Raw genomic sequence first — 17672 nt, forward strand, 5'->3', positions numbered from 1 at the left:
TGTGTGTCTGTTTGAAATTCTGTATTCTTGATACAATCAGCATTTTCAAGATCCATCCAAATAGATGTTAGACAATCTACATGAAGAAAATTAGAGATTGTTCAAGTATTATTATTTGAGATATATTGCTTGACATTTGGAACTTTCTGATTTGAATCTGGAATTAAATTGATTTACTTATAGCCAGGCATGGCACACTCCTATAATTCCAGCACTTGGGAGGTTGGGACAGGGAGACTGCTGTGAATTCAGGGCCAGCATGGGCTTCATAAAGAGTTCAGGGCTAGCCTGAACTATGTAGACCCTGTCTCAAAAACTCAAAAATTTTTTTATTTGCTTACTTGATAACTATCTGCCTCCATTAAGTTCTGAGAAAACTTGAAATGCCTTATAGTTTAGGTACATTTTAAGTCATTTTAGGTGAGTGAACAGATTTTTACCACACAACAAAAATGTTAATGGTAGCAAAAGTGTCTGAGCTACATGTAAGGTTTGTGTTAAGGTTAAGCTTCTTTTGTCTAGTTGTATTGAATATTATATGTAGTTTTTCCTCTAAATTAATTATTTTAATTTTTCTTCTTTTTCATTTCTAAAGTTAATGTAGGACTTTTCACATATATGAGCTATGTACATTTTATATAAATATAAGTTTTAAATTATAACATTCACATGCAAGTTATTGCCTAGTGGAAGCAGATGGGTTTTGTCCTTGAAGGGAGGCCTGAAGAACCTGATGCCTGCTTTCAGTCCAACCGTGTAGGTAATTGAAAGGGTTGATTGGATTTATCATTTTGTGTGGAGTGTTTGTCTAATTTTAGTATCAGCACAAAAGAACTTCTTGAAGAGGTGTTTCCAAGGGCAAGTGACATCATTTCTTCCATGTGACAAATCTATTTTTACTTTTTCATGAAAATACTGGAGAGCTACTCTGATATTCATGGTTATTTTCCTTACTGGGTTTTTGTATGTTAATATTTTCTTTAAAAATGTATTTTTAAAAATAAGAATTGAGTCATAAACAAAAAGTTTTAAAAATGTTTATAAGTGATTTTTATTTTCCTCTGAAAAAGGGGCATGACCTTTTGACTAAGATTCCTGAGATGCTAACAGGAAAAGTTATCCTCAAGCATTTAGGGAAACTCAGCATCCAAAAGAATTCCAGTTGTCAGCTGGCCTTAAAGGAGGCTTAATGAAGATTAACAGAGAAGAATGTAATTTCTAGTATAAGAAATGTCTCCATAGACTTCCCAGGTAGGTTGTCTAACAAGATACCCTCAGACTGCATTTGCGGAGCACCAAAGAGTTCTGATTGACAGAGTACTCTGCCTCCTTATCCTACTCCATTGACATACTGCTTCTTGATCTGTATCAATTTTCCCTAAAGATTTATTTTCTTTCTCAGACTTTCTTTTCATTATTCTAGTTGCAGGGTAAAAATCTTGTATCTATCTATCCATTCATTCATTTGTTGAACAGTTCATGAATTACCTGTGATGGAGCTGTGACTGCAGATTACAGCACTTGTCCAGCATGGGCAAGGTCCCGAGTTTGGTCCCCAGGATGACAACAAGAGCAACAAAAACAACAAAGACTATATATTATGCATGAAAGGAAATTCTAGCATCTCACAGAATTTATGACCTAGTGAAAGAAGACAATTATCAAGTAAGCAAATACAGAAACAAGGTAATTGCAAATAATGAAGTGGGCTACAAATGAAGTAAAATAGAAAGATCTGATGGAAAATGAGAGTAAGTGATCTTGAGAAGTTGCTCAGGGAAGTGCCAGGCCCAGCCCATGGGTATGGATCAGTTCTGTGAGGAGACAGGGGCGCAGTGCTCCAAGCAGAGAAGACACAGGTGAAACACCTAAGGCAGGAGCACTCTTAGCTCATGTTAGGAGGGAAATAAGGTTTATGTGGCTGACTCCAGGCAGTGAGAGAGAGCATGGCAGCAGGTTAAATTTGGGGGAGCAGACAGCAGGATCATGGAATTCGGATTTTATGCTAAAATGAGAAGACTTTAGTTAAGGGAAAAACAATGTGATTTGCATTTTCAAAGATCACTCTGCATGCTGGGTGAGAACGGATCCATTTTAACCTCAGGATGTACTTTGGGCTGTCATCAGTTCATCTAAGAATTCTGTGTGAGTCAGTGAAAGAATCATTATTTTCAATTTTTTGAAAATTCAGATGTATGCATGCTTTTACCCATTATTCTTTCTCATTTTTAGACCTGACCTCCAGAAATAGCAGGACATTTTTAGGTAATAACCTTTCCTACCCCAGAGAAGATGCCCAGAATGACCTAAGATTGAGGGAAAATTAGAGCACTGCTTCCTGCTTACCTAGCATGCACATTTGTTTGTTTGACCTGGAAAAGACATACTGCAAATATGCCAAAAATGAAGATCTTCTGATAGGTCAGCTGTACATGGTTAATAACAGTGACTCTGTAGTTTTCTCTGCAGGCAGAAACCTTAGTCTACAGGGTGACTAACCTTATGACACAGGCCCCAAATGACAGATTGTATGGGTTTTCTAAATAAAAAGGCCTCAGAATAACATTTGAAGGATAAACTATTTAAGTATTAGACAGTGGATGGGACAAGTCTGTTCTTCAAGGCATCAGAATGAACTTTAATATCAATAACTATAGTCCACACTTACTGAGTACACTGTTTAGATTTGCCAAGCATGCACCTAAATCAGATGTTGTCAGCTTTTTTTCCTGCAAAGGACCAAATAGTAAATGTGGGCTGCACTGTCTGTCACCAGTACTCAACTTTGTTGTAGTGAGAGGGCAGCCCTAGATTACATAAAGAACCAGTGAGGTTGTGCTCCAATAAGCCTTTATTTCCCAAAACAGAGTAGACAGAATTAGACTGTAATTTGGTGACTTTTGATCTACATGACTGACAACTATGACTGACAAACATTAACTTATTTGACCCTCAGAATAGTCTGATTGTTATTATTACCCTCACCTTACAGGTTAGGAACCTATGGCAAAGACAGTTCATGTAACTGGCCCTGAATGGCCGAATTCAGGCCCAGCAGAGCCAGCTGCCTACTCCCTACTGTATATAACAGGGCTTCAAGATCTGAGCCCTCACAAACTGAGAGCATTGCCGGACCAGGTACAAGACCCATGTTTGATTATCTGTAGACTTCAGTGACAAATTTACGAGTTCTCTGCTTTCTTTATAAAGATACTTACCTTGTAGGATTGTTGTATAATAAAGTATTAGGAGATGGAATGAACAAAGAGTAGAATGCTTGCATTGCCATGGTGCTTAGGAGAAACTGTTACCTCACTGCAGGGTCCTTCTGATATGATTTTTAGTCCTTCTGATATGTTTGAGGGGTGCCTGGGCTCTCTATACTACTGCAGACACCTGTGACTGGGCATGAGCGATGGCCTTGGCAGTCCACAGAAACGCTGTCAGATTATCAGTGTAAGATTTTTCTGCTCTGCTTTTCCTCATGCAATTTCTATGAGGATCATTGTAAGGAAAAGAAATACAGAGAGGAGAAATACAGTGTGGAGGATTAAGAATATCTCGGATAATAGAAATCCAGTACCTTGTAGTATGTATATCCTGAGCAATTTATGTTATTTCCTTTCTCTAAAAGTGTAAGTAACTACGCATGTTCATTGACACCCATGCCAAAGTATTTTTAATTTAAAATGAATCCAATGGTGGATGGTGGAAGAGAATATAATCCTTTTCACGTTCTTCAATTATAGAACATGCTTTATGTGGGTGATCTTTATTGATATTTTCCTCTTTAATCGTATAGAAAAAAGAGAGTCCCCATAGAGTTCCTGGGGTTATTATGATCTTCTTGTCAAAATTAGAGTATATAAAGCAATGTTGACCCAAAAGTTTGTGTGTTTTGTTGTTATTTGTTTTTGTTTTGTTTTGTTTTTTAGAGTAAGGTCTCACTTTGTAGTTCAGCCTGGCCTTAACTCACTGAGTAGCCCAGGTTGACCTTGAACTCACAGCAATCCTCCTGCCTCAGCCTCCCAAGTTCTGGAATTACAGGCATGTACTACCACCCCAGACAAACCAAAAGTGTTCTCCAATATCCTATAGTTTAAGTGCAGAAAATATAAGCTTTTATTGGGTTATTTCAGAAACTTGTTTTTCCTCTTCTTTTGCTTTTCATTTTTACGTGGGAGGGTAAAAAGAGCAAATCACAGAGACTTCTTTAAAAATATCACAAAGTACTTGAAGTAAAAGAAGCTCTTTATAAAAAGGAGACAGAAATGAGGACAATGGTGATACAACTTCAAGGACAACAGAAGAGTCTACAATCAGTGGCAATATTTAGATTTCATTTGCCAGCACTTGTTGAGATTTATGTAAACAAGACATTGTAGTGGGTGCTGCGGGGAAATTGGAGTTTAATAGTTTAGGATGAGACGTCTGATACCTTCCAAACACTTCCTGTCCAGCCAGGAGACAAGTAGATCACGCATGAAGAGATTGCAGAATGATTCAGAAGGGCTTATACTTAACAATAATAACTAGCACTTACACAATTATGAGCTAAACTCTGGACAGAGAATTTTGCATGCATTACTTACTTCATTCTTACAATTCTGGGAGTTCACTGTCAACACTTCCACTTTACGGATGAGGAAATTGTGGTTTAGTGAAAATATATCATAGCATTTGCAACAGTCTGATTTTCCAGGTTCATTGGACAGTCTGTCTCATCTACATTGTCTTTCTGGCCTTAAGGATGGAGTGGGTAGGTTCCTCCCTTACAAATATGTCCCTCAAACTAGGAGGTGCCTGTAAAATACTGTCTTCTTTAGCCAGGTGTGCCATTCATGCAAACCACTGCACTTTGGGTTACCATGACTCCAGAAAGCAGGCGGCAGAGCCCAGATCATGCCTGCTCCAGAAAATTTGAACTCCTTTATCTCTGTTTTCCATTATTACTTTGACCACAAATGTCTTTTTCAAACATTTCACAATGAAAAAATAGGAAAAAAACCAAGAAGTTGTTTCGATTGAAGAACAGTATGAAGGAGGAGTCAGTTCCATGATCCCATAGGTAGAACATAGTCAGTACCATGATCCCATAGGTAGAACATCTATGTTAAAATGAAGTTTAATATCAGTAACCATAGCAGGTAACTGATATAAAAATATAAATAATAATATAAACATATTAAAAATATTAAAAACATTAAAAATATAAAAAATATAAACACATTTTTTTTAAAAAAAGGAATAAGGGTTGAAGTTGCTATCAAGCATTTGCACTCAAATTCAGATTCTAAAGACCCTTGATGGAGACCACTACGAAGCAGCCCTGAGCAGGACTTAAATTAACCAACTGTCTTTTCATGTTTATTTGTGAGTCTGTCCAAGGCCTAGCCTCTTGTCTGGAGATGAGGGGTGGACTCATAGTAAATGAAACTCTGTGAGTCACTAATCCCTACTAAAGCATGTAAAGGCAGATGAAGCTGGAAAGCCTCAAAGGAGAAGGTAAGATCACAGCCAAGGACACCTGGGTCCAATCTCAACTAGATAAAGACTATAGCCTCAGGCATCTCACTCCTGGGCAGATTAACTTAATCCTTATTAAGGATTAATTTAATACTTTACTTGGAGAAGTCCTTGAGTGGTTCTTTCCTTCTTGAGTACTCCCCTCCCTTCTTCTGATAACTAAACAAACATGGGCCACGCAGAGAAGGTCTTGGTCTTAGCTCCCAGAAAGTCTCAAATTCTGTGAGGGGGCTTTGATTCTCCTGGAGCCCTGACATCATTCCATTTACCTCTTTTTATTTAGCGTTCACCCTATACTCATTTGGGAGATTTGTGAACCTGATCAGCCTGCAATAACTAAGGGATATTATTAACTCAATAGACCCTGAAAGATTTTAATAGAAGAAAGTGCAGGAAAAAAAGTAAAAATTTGCCTAAAATAAGCAACCAGGGGGCAGATAAATAAATAAATTAAAAGTCCCTCAGCTCCTTAACATTGCTGAGATACAGCTTCAGAATGGAGTTTGTGGCTGGAAATCTAGTTGCCTGGCCCAAGCAGGTGAAATCTGCCAGGGCACGGGCAGCTCAAGGCCTAAGCTAGCTGGACAAAGAACTTTGTTGGACTCTCCTTCAGTGTTTTAAATTGAAAACCCAGTGAAGATGTTTGAATCTGAGAATCTGATATGGGACATGAGGAAATCTAGATACTTTTTAAAAGAGGCAAATCTTTTAAAATAGTTTTTATTGCTTCCAAAAATAATTTTGTATTTTTTGGAGGCTTTCTTTCTTACTTTGGCAGCACATGGTTTTCTTTGATTTAAAGAATGTGATAAATATATTCCACATAAGAAAATAAAACCTAAGTTATATATTTTTTAAGAGAAGGAACTTTGACCTTTGCATCTCTGATGTGAGTCTTTGATATGCTTCCAAGATTTGATTTGGAGTCATTTGATTTTGAGCCATTAATCTTTAAAATTATATAAAAACCTGTGTCTTCTGTCTTTGACAGAAAAACTAACATCACAGAACCCACTTGCAGATTTCAGGGTCAGAGATTCCCCAAAGCGGAAAATTTCCTAGAGAGTTGCTATATAAAAATTCTTACTAAGTCTCTGTCTTTGACTATTCTGAACCACTCTTCTTCTCTTTTTGTAGAGCTAAAAGAGATTAGAGCAAGATGTTAGACTAAAAACACACGCCTTCTCCTCCAAATCCTTTTAATTACTGGGTTATATATTTTTTCTTTTCCTTTTTCTCTTTTTGGCCCTGAGGATCAAACTCAGGGCCTCACATATACTAGGTAAGCATTCTGCCCCTGGTTTAAATCTCTAGTCTCTCTTTCTCTCTTTCTTTCTTTTTTCCTTCTTTCCTTCCTTTCTTCCTTCCTTCCTTCCTTCCTTTAGAGACAGGATATTACTACGTTGCCCAGGTTGTTCTTCAATTTCTAGGCTCAAGTTATCCTCCCTTCTCAGCCTCCCAAGTACTGGGGCTATGGGTGTGGGCCATCGTGCCCATCGTAAAAAATATACATATATTAAACTAAACCAATGTATAGTAACACTGTAAAACAATAATCATTAGCACTAATGGAGTAGAAATGCTGAAAATTCTCTGGAAGATAGCAAGAGGACAGGATTGGGCTGGGGAGGGAAACCATGTGGGAGAGGACTTCTGTAAAGAGGGAGCAGATCTGGCAAGGTCTGGTAATCCAGAGACTGTGGAGCCCAGATGCAGGAAAATCAGGTGCACACACTATTGAGCATGTCTGACTTATTTGAAACAGTGCATCAGAAACCCAACAGTAAATAATCTTCAACCAAAAATTGTATTTCTATATATCTTTCTGTTACTGTTTGTGTCTAGATGTCCCCCCAAAGCCTCATGCAGTCATGGGGTGGGCTTCTAGAGTTTTTGATTGATCCTTGATCCAGTGCTGGGACCAGGGGTGTGAGTGCTACACCTGCCATGGGGCAGGGAGCCTGCAAATCATATAAGGGAGGGAAAGAGGCTTGCTCCCTGTCACTCCTCCTTGTCCTCCTTTTCTGCTCTTGCTGCTTTTAATGTCTTCTGCTGCCATGAAGTGTTGCCCTCTGCGAAGTGCCATTCTGCCTTAGAGCCAGCTGAATATGGACTGAAACCTTCACAAACTGTGAGCAAAATAAACCTTTCCTTCCTTAATTCTGGGTGTCAGGTATTTAGCCTCAGCAGTGAGGGAAAAGTAACCAAGACACTTCCCCAGAAAAACAAATATGTATGTGTCCAAAGAAGATGAGTAAGACATTCATTATGAAAAGGGTTTAAATTATGATTTAATCACTAGATACATTTACAATAGTAAACAAAACCTGCGCCAACATATAAATATTCTATACCAGCATGTATAGATCACCATGATATTGTGTTTTCAAAAAGTTTTTTTTTAAAGTAGTAGAATAACTCAAAAACCAGATTTGATTTATATTGAAATAAAATTTGGCATAAAGAAAATGGTATATACATACAGATGAAAACTAGTCATAAAAATGATTGAATTTCTTCATTTGCTACAAGATGGATGATCATTGTGGTAAGTGAAATTAGCCAGGCACAGAAAGATAGCTACTGTATGATTTTACTCATATATGGGATCTAAAACAGTTGATCTCATACAAGTTGAGAGTACAATAGTGATGAACAGAGCTGGGGAGACTATGGAGGAGGAAAGGATAAGGACCAGCTCATACATAAAAGTAAGAAGTTCTGGTGTGCTATTGCATGGCAGGATGACAAGAGATAACAATAAAGTGGTGCTTATTTCATAAAACTAGAAGAAATGGTATTGACTGTTCTCATGGCCAAGAAGTAATAGATAGTTGAGGAGGCAGATATTCTGATCTGAGTTGAACATTACACAATACATACATGAATTGAAATGTCACATTGTAGCCCATACATATGCAAAATTTGTATATTTTTATGTATCAGTAAAAACAATTTTAAAATTCTTAATGTCTATTTGTCTATACATAGATCTATAAATATATATGTGTATATTTATGTAAATTGGTTTTAAAATTATCTGGAAAGATGTATGTCAAACTGTTGGCCATAATTACCTACATACTTGAATATAGTTTGAATTTTAAAAAATTAGATATTTTTATATATTATGCATTTTTAAAATACAGTGTTTAGGACATAGATGGAAATGGATATCTCAAATACCTATAAATGCTTCAATTAATGAACTGCTAATTAATAGAGTTCATGTAAACATATTATTTCCTACTGTGATTATTGAGTCCCATTATATATCAGTTTTAAATTATTTGATAGAAGTTACTTTGACAAGTATTTGGAACAGATAGGTCTGGAATTGAAAAAGTATTGTTTCAGTTGATTCAGAATAAAGTAGATATATGATGAATCTCATAAATAAGAATGAAGAAAGGAGAACAATTCTTAAATTTTTGCCTAGTATTTATGTGTTACCCTGACCATTAAGATGCTATGTTGGAGAGTTTATAGAGATTATAAATGTAGTAGAAATATATTTGTAAATTCAGAAGCTAAGTTCAAATCTTTACAATCTGCCTTAAATTCACCGCAGTATTTCAACGTAACATTTCAATCTCATTTTTCAAATGAACTTTTCTCTTTTCTAAAACCTAAAAAATGTTTTTACAAAGTTGCCTGTTATTTATATCTTTATTATTTCCTTCTTTCTGTTGTTTGGGGTTTGTTGAATCTTTTTCTTTTTCTGGTACTAGTGATTGAACCTAAGGCCTTTCCACTGAGCTACATTCCTATTCCATTTTAATTGTTTCTGTTTTTTTAAGTGTAGAGACAAGATCTCATTAAGTCCTTAAATTACTCAGGCTGAGTACAAATTTGAAACTTTCCTGTCTCAGCCTTCCAGAATGCTTGGATTATAGTTGTATGTAACCACAACCATTTAATCTCCTTTTTCTAAACTATGCCTTTAGTGCTGTAAAATTTCCTGTCAGCACTGCTTTAACTGTGGCCTACATATGTGTATAAGTTGTATTTTCACATTAATTCAGGTCAGTGTATTTTTAAAAATTATTTTTGAGGCTTCCTCTTTCCTCATGGATTATCTGGAAGTAGTATATATCAAACACTTAGTTTCTAAAGTTTCTAAGTGTTTCAGATTTTCCTGTGCCTTTCTGTATTTAATACTATTGTGGACAGAGGATACAGTCTGTATTACTTCAATTTTAAACGTGTGTTGCATGACTTGGGATGTACTCTAGCTAATATATGTTCTTTGGGTGCTTGAAAAGAATATGTCTTCTGCTATTGTTAAAGGATTTTAAAGATGCTGATCAGGTCCCATTGGTAGATGGTGATGTTCTCTATCTTTGTGGATTTTCTGTCCAGCTGTTCCATCAATTTGTCTAGCTGCTGAGAAACGGGAGTTGAAATCTTCAACTTAAATGAGAATGTGTCTGTGCCTCTTTTCAGTTCTTTTAATCTTTGCTTCATATACTTTGATGTTCTATGATTTTGATGCATATTGATTACAGCTGAGTGGGCCAAAAATAGTCCAGGTTCTTGTGTATGACACAGAATTGTCACACATGCATCTTGTAATATGTAGTAAGTAGCTACATTTAGTGAAGATCACGGGATGGTAGTAGGAACATGGAGAAAGGCGAGGGGCAAAAGGTAAGGGAAAAAAGGAACTACAGTGTGAGGGGGGAAGGGACTCAATAACTCAGGCTTCCAGTATTTACAGGGTCAGACAGTACTGCATGACCTCCTAAACTTATGCTTGAGTAATCATTGCAAGGCGGCATGTTTATGGTTGAATGGAGAGAAGGTGAGAGGCTGACACAACCTCTCTGATTTAGGATTAGGGGAGCATAGAGTGGTGTGGCGTTTACAGCTAGACAAAGGGAAGGGAGTGATTCACTCAGTCCCTTTGTTTCTAACTATAGCATACATGCTTAAGGTGGATATGTTTTCTTGGTAGATTTATCTTTTTATCATTATGAAATGACCTTCTTTGTCACTACATTACCTGTTACCATTATAATCATTTCTATTTTACATTGGCTAATGTTTGAATGACATATCTTTCACAATGGTTTGTATCTTTCAGCTCATTTTTTTCTTGTTTTGGTATTGGGAATCAAACTCAGGACCCCACACTTGCCAGGCAGGTGCTGTGCCGCTGAGCTATATCCTTGGCCCCGTTCAGCTCATCTTTATTGTTGTATTTGAGGTAAGAATCTTAACACATGATGGGGTCATGTTTTAAAATCCATTCTACCAATCTGTTTTACTTGATGTGTTCAAACTGTTCACATATAGTGTAATTATTGACTTCTTAAGGCTTAACACTGCCATTTTATATTTCATATTATCTTCATTCTCTTTCTTGTTTGTTTTGACTTGTGTTCTACTTTTCCTATATTCCTATGAATTACTTGAATATTTTTAAGAATTCCATTTTAATATAGTGTCATGATTTTAAATGTGTCTTTGTATGATTTGTAGTGGTTTCTCTAGGCCTTAAAACCAGTCACAGTCTATTGTGGCTGTCATTTTATGAATTAAGTGAAGTATAGACACCTTACATTACTTTATCCTCTTTTATTCATAACATGATTTTAGAATATTTTGTATATCTACAGTCAGAATCATATCAAACAGTTTACCTCAAAATCCAGAGGCAAAGGATGTGAAAATTGTTTTTATTTTAAAGAGAATTTAAAAACCAATAAAAATGATGCATAATTTCAAAACCAGATAATAGGAAATTAACAATGGTTATTATATTGCATATTGTCATCTTCAAAGTAGTTGCTCAGATTACAAGATATAGCATGCAAAATTGATCAAACAATTTAACTCCTCCTTTCAATGAACTAATAGAAATTAGTAGTACAATTATCTTAACTATCGTGTGTGTGTGTGTGTGTGTGTGTGTGTGTGTGTATTTTCTCTTCTTTCTTTTCTCCTTTTCTCCATCCCAGTTGTTCTTTCCTTTTGAGCAGTTTCTTTCCCTTTCACAATATTTATTGTACCTTTTGGATCTTATTTACTCTTTCAATTTGTTATACTAAGGAGACAATATAATGTTTACACATGTGAGTCTGAATTATTTCTCTGAGTATGGTCACTAACTGCATCCATTTACTTATAAAAGCCTCTAGCTTATCTTTCTTTATAGCTGAGTAGTGCTCCATTGTGTAAATATACCACATCTCTTTTATCCATTTCTCAGTTGATGGGCATTTGGGTTGCTTCCATGATTTAGGTATTAAAAATTGCATTGCTATCGACATGGGTGCACATATATAACTGTGGTAGGATGTTTTCAGTTCTTCTGGAAAAATACCCAGAAGGAAAATAGGTGGGTTGAATGGGACCTCTAATCCTAGTTTACTGAGGAATCTCTAGACTGATTTCCACAGTGGTTTCACCAGTCTACACTCCCCCCAACTGTGAAGAAGTGTACCTTTCCCCTGACAACCGCTTCAGCATTTGTCATTGGTTGATTTCTTGATGATAGCCATTCTTTCTGAGGTGAGATAGAATCTCAGTGTTGTTTTAATTTGCATTTCTCAAATGACCAGTGATGTTGAATATTTTTTTATATATTTATTTGTCATTTGTATTTCTTTATCTGAGAAGTGTGTATTCATCTCAGATGCCTATTTTCAGATTGGGTCTTTGAATTTTGGAGTGCTGATCTTTAAAATTCTTTATATGTTCTATATAGAAGTCCTTTGTCTGAGGGATAGTTGTGTAAAATTTTTCCCAATTTGTGGGTTTTCTTTTTACTCTGCTGTTGATTTCTTTTGCTGTGCAAACACTTTTGAATAAGATAAGATCCCAGTTGTTGATTCTTTGAAGTATTTCCTGTTATTTCTTCTGCCAATAAACTTTTTATGTCATTTGCATTGACTCTTGCTTTTTCATTGACATCTATCAGTCTTATGTTATTTTCCTCTGCCTCATCTTGCAGCTGTTGAATTGTCATTTCCTGATTCCTTGTTATTTTTAAGAGATCTTTCCTTTCATAATTGCTAGCTGTAATACTGTCTTCAAGGTCTGAAAGTCTCTCTTCAGTTTCATTTGAGTGGTTTTGTCAGCTTTCAATGGAATTTTTAATTTCTTTGATATCTCTTTGAATCTGTTTCATTCATTCTAATTCTTTGCTATATTGTTCATTCCAGGGTTCTATCATTTTCCTATGCATCTCTATTTTTTATCTATGCCTTCTTTAGATATACCATATACTGTACAATTCTTTAATTATGGTTGTCATTTTTTCTTTACCTGACAGATTATTTCTGATTAATTTCCTCCATAGCCTAATGGAGTTGTTTCTTCTCTTCAGTTGCTATCTTTTCAGAAATTTCAGGTGTGTGTCTTCTAATTTCTTCTATGTCGATTTCTGCTGGACTTGTTCTGGAAGGGGTGGAGGTCTGAAATTGCATTTTGTTCCTTCATTTGGCCATTTTCTATTTCAAAAATTTTTATTTTTCTGTGTCGATCCTGTGAGTTTTGGTAGAAGGTAGCTATATTGGTAGTATCAAGGCCTCTCTAGGAAAAGTCTGCTCTTCAGGGATGTCTTCTGTGTGTAGGATATTCTTGGTTTGTGCCTGTCCCACGATCCTATCGTCCCAATTAATTGAGAGTGGAATGTTGTTTTCTGTTTGGCTCAGTCCCCAGTCTTTTGGTGAAGGGCTGTGGTGAGGTTATTATCCCAGATCTTCCCAATATTGTTATATAAAGGAGAACAACTGACTGCAACAGATATGCCATCCTAGCTGTGGTGGTACAATTAGCAATAATGATATCATCAAGCACAATTTAGAAATTCACAGATTGTTGTAATAATTGACTTTGTATTGTAAACCAAAACAGCAAAGTCTATAGTTATATAACAGAACTAAGTGCAAATTAGGAGTTTGTATGCAAAGTGTTTCCCCATGTTAGAGTGGGTTCACCCTGGGTTTTCCAGACAAACCAGTTGCTGAGTCCTGGGCACTTTCTGTGCTGGCTCTGTCCAGTGATGGAGTGGGGAGATGGCCTAGGCTTCTGAGTTCCTCCTGACTGAGGTTCCCACAGTGGCAGAAGGTGATGGGTGAGGTTTTTCCCCTCTCACACAGCTCACTAAGTTCCCATGATGGTGGAGAAGCCTGTGTATATTTTTTAAAAGTCCATTTTCCTCTCTGTTATTCTAATTGGTTAATTTTTATTTTTCTGCTTTCCAGTCCACTGATTGTTCTTGCCCTCTATTCTGCTATGGAGCCAATACATTGAGTTTTTCAACTTAAAGTTTTACTTTTATGTTCTAAAATTTCCATTTGCTATTTCTCTATCTGTGTCTGAGATTTTCCAAGTGTTAATTTGGTTTAAGCATGTTAGTAATTGCTTGCTGAAACATTTTTATGGTGGCTGATTTAAAATGTTATTAGATCATTTTACATCTTTGTTATTACAATGTTGGGGTTTTTTTCATTAAGTTTGGAAATCTTTCTGGCTCAACTGAGTCTTGGACTCTTGGTACATTTTATTATGAAGGATCTTATTGAGGCCTTTCCTCTGTTTTATTTGACTTTCTCTGACAGTGCTACAAAAATGGAAAAAGAGTTATAGCCTTGTTATTGCTGGATGTGGCTGGTTGTTCAAGTTCTCCACTTTGCCTTTGTTGACATCTAGAAATGCCCCTCCTTACTGCTGCTAGTACGTACAGAAGTTATAGTTTCCTACCAGCCTCCAGTGATGTCTCCCCAGCTGGAAGGGTTGGAAGCCCCTCCTTGTTACTACTCCACTGATACTGATAAAGGGAGTTAGCCTTGTTACCACTGGATGGTGGTAAAAATGCTGACTTTCCACTGTGCCACCTCTAATACTACTTCATAGGCAACAGGCAGAGTGTCTTCTGACTGCCTATTGCAGGTACAATTCCAGGATGCTACTATCTCACAAAGATGAAAGTGTTGGGTTCCTTCTTGTTCCTTTTTGATACTATCTCATTACAACCTGGTGAGCTTAGAAATCCAGGCTCTCCACTCAGTATTTGTTAGTGAGACTGTCGATTGGGGGCCACATTTTTTTCCAGTTGTGATTGGCTGAAGTAGGGCAGTTATCGATAATTTTCTGCTTTGCTATTACATGCTTTACTTGGTCCTTAGCTAGAGAGAAAAGGCTTGGATTGGGCATTTTTGTGTCTGTACCCCTTGACCTTTCTGAGTGAGTGGCTTCTTCACCTCCAAATCTGTGATGTATGAGACTCAAAAAAGACTCAAGGAACTTAATGCCAAGTTGTTGGGGATCTTGTTGTACCTAGATGGATACTTTTTCTCTCTATCTTTCAGACTTTTCTTGTTTTTCATATAATGCTCAGGGTTTTCTAGTTGCAATCCATGGTAAAAATATGGAAAAATTTGTCTATTTCTTCTCCATGGAAGTGGAAGTCTACTTTTTCCTTTAAAAATGATCTCTATTTTGATTTAACTTATATGTTTACTCAAACAAATAAAACAGTACAGAATTGCATAAAGGAGACCTAAAGAATATAAATCTATCTTATTATATTCCATCTCCCTTTCCACTCCCTACTATTACTCCAATTTCTGAGATACCCAATATTTATGACCCTGGATATATTCTTTTAGCTTCTCTTTTTCATGGTAATACAAATATACATTATATAAATATGAATTTTTTGTTGATTTTGTTTTTGTAAAATTGTTTTGTATTTTTTAAAGATAAGCAATCTTTATATTGTGTATTAGTTTAGAAATTATGGGAACCTCTATTATTAGAACACTATAGAAAGGAGATAAGAAAACCAAGTTGCTGCTTTAAATAGCAAGTTACTCTAATACTTTATTGTATGGAAGAAAAAAACACCAGAGGGAGAAAATAAAAAGGAGCAAAGAAAACAATAGGAAGTGATGGTTTTTTGAGAAGACAGATAAATATGATTGTTGCATATATTTCTTTTCTACATTTGGAATCTGATCCTGGGATATATTAAAGAAGAGCATCCTATTTCCAGGAAGTACCCAGTAAGTGAACTACAGGAAAGATGCTGAGTGTCATGGGGTGAATGCCTAAGAGACTTGGGGACCAGCTCCTAACAGAAATGTCTGGTTTTACTCTGTTGAACACTTCCCATTGCTCCTCTCTAGGCTTGAGGGTCCCTTTAGCTCATAGGAGGAAAATCTCTATCTCATCAACTCCCTACAGCTCAGAAGGACTCTTGCCCAACCAGAGAGTGGCAGAAGGGGGAGCTTTGGGAAATGAAGCTGAGCATTCTCGACCTGAAGCCAGGACAGAAGGTAGTGAGTCCTTCTCCCAATGACTGTTGGATGACAATGTTGACATCCAAAAGGGAATGAAGTTTTTCTCTTTTCTTAGAAGCAGGTGTGCTTACCACAATGGTAACTATTCTTTTAGAGCCAGTGGCTCCAGAGAAGAATGAGGCCTATTTTTTCATGGGTCACGTCTGAGGGTCCTCAACACTATTGTCAACTTCTTCTGAGGGTGCTCAACTGGCACGAGGCCTCTATTTTTCTTCCTTGGTACTAGATACATGGTTCATGTAAATTCTGGTCAGGAGAATGAGGGTTGAGTATATTAATTTTATTCAGATAGTAGTTATAAACATGGATTTTATACCCACTGCTTAATTTCCAGTCTTGACTCCAAGCTTTGCAACTGTGATCTTGGTCAAGTTACCCCTCTTCTTTGATTTGTTTCTATGTAACATCAATATAATAAGTCCAGTCCTGCTGTGAGGATTAAGTAAGTTAGAACAAAGCCAGACATAGAATAAACACACCTAAAGTATTAGCTAGTCATTACTGTTAGGTTTTCTCAAGGCCAGTGCTTTTCCTGAGTGCAAAGAGTAATTGTGGTGCATCTTGAAGATGCAGTTACAGCTTTCTGAATTTCATCACTTTCCTTTGATAATTTCTGGATAGATGGGATGGGAAGTTATCTGCATAAGTGACCATGGTGGAAAGAGTTGGGAGAGTGGTGACTTCTGAATAATGAATCTGAGAGTGGGTAGGAATAGATAGACAGATGGCTGGACAGCTATAGCTAAGAGAAGGCAAAGGAGAAGAGGTATGCGTGGAAATACACATCTTCATAGATTGAAAATGATTGGCAAACAGTGTCTGCGTCTTTTAAAGAATATTGCAGGAAGCCGAATCAGCCTCTCAATCCAACCATCCTCTGATGGAACTGGATCAGGCAGTGAAAGAAGGCTTTTCTCGCCTCGGAAGGACGGGGGGAGTGTGCTATGACCCACTTCAGAGACAGAGTAGAAAGGGTCTTCCTCCCTCTCTAAGCTATACATCATCTTCTCTCCTTTTGGTTCAGGAAGTTACCCCTCTCATATCCTTGTTTCCAGGTTCACTGCCAAATTTAGGATGCTCTGGAGATTTCTTTCCAAAGCTGACTCTAGAAAGAACAGCAGCATTTTCAGTTTTGTGTTTCTATGTGTTGCTTGCATTTTTGATTTGATGATTTCCTTCCCTCCTTTAAATAGAGCCAGGTTAATTGGGTATGCTATTTGAAGCCAGATTCAAAATAGGAGCAATTAAATTCATTAAAACATTGAGGGATGCATTAAAGAAATATACTTTTTTCTTTCCCTTCAGTAAATGGTACAACAGCTTGAAACATAATTTGCAGCTACTGTTCAGAATTTTCAATATTATGAGATGCTCTGGGCACTCTGACTTACAGAGCTATTTCTACCTCTCCATCCTAAAGCAACTGGCGGTCCATTACTGAGCCTGTTCCAGGGATCTGCATAGACCTCCATTACAAAGAGGGATCTTCCTGGGAGAACAGAGTCTTTGTCACAGAAATACTTTAGTTCTTAGAAGGAGCCAACAGGGAATGGGCCATTCTTGTAAGGCTTGTTCATTTTTATAAGGAACGATGAACAACCAAACTTCACCAGGCACTTTATATGCAGTTTTATTCTTTGGAAGAGGGTGTGACATCCATTTTATCTGCATATGGTTTTTTTCTTCCAACATCCAGGAGACACTGACATTGTGGTTTAACATACTTAGAACCCAAAAATCAATTTTACTTTCTGAAAACAGTAAAAATTCTTCTGAATCTGTCTACAATTGTCTGAGTCCTCACTGACACATTATAGATTGTGCTCTACTTAA

The sequence above is a fragment of the Chinchilla lanigera genome, unplaced genomic scaffold (genome assembly GCF_000276665.1).
Source record: "Chinchilla lanigera isolate Chin_1 unplaced genomic scaffold, ChiLan1.0 scaffold00007, whole genome shotgun sequence".
NCBI lineage: Eukaryota > Metazoa > Chordata > Mammalia > Rodentia > Chinchillidae > Chinchilla > Chinchilla lanigera.